Genomic DNA, 586 nt, shown 5'->3' with positions numbered 1-586 from the left:
CTAGCAATTTTATTTGCTCCTGGACTGAGAACTTGGGAGAGGTTGAAGTTAGATTCTACACACGAGACTCTGTCCTAACTACAGAACTCTAAATACTTAGAGAAATGTGTTAGATAGATTGAGGAAAAAAAAGCAAACAAAAGAAACATCATCAGGGGCAGTGGAAACTCTGGAAAAAAAATGAAACTTATGAGGCAAGAGATAAGCCGCAATCTGCGGTTGGAGTAGAAAAGACAAGCTACCAATATTAGAGTATACATAACATTGCTGACGCGAAGTGCTTACGAGTTAGCAGGAGAGAACGTAACCGAAGTTTTGAACAAAAGGGTAATGGATAAGAAAAACATTGAGTTGAAAAAGCTTAATTCGGGTTTGATAAAAGTGAAGGAGTTTGATTGATAAGGAGGTATGGCTTAGAGTCTCATAATAAATTAGAAATAACAAACTCAAAATCCATGGAGCCTAAGCTAACAAGAATGAAGAAAGTAAGTTTCCCAAGGCTGCTTAGAATGGAAGTTTCATCCTCCATCCTTAACTTTAATAAGATCAAAGAGGCGTGGAACATCATTGGTGTCTTCACTTTCTC

Source organism: Brassica oleracea, chromosome C9 (assembly GCF_000695525.1).
Source record: "Brassica oleracea var. oleracea cultivar TO1000 chromosome C9, BOL, whole genome shotgun sequence".
Classification (NCBI taxonomy): Eukaryota; Viridiplantae; Streptophyta; class Magnoliopsida; order Brassicales; family Brassicaceae; genus Brassica; species Brassica oleracea.
Note: the sequence above shows the minus strand (reverse complement) of the source record.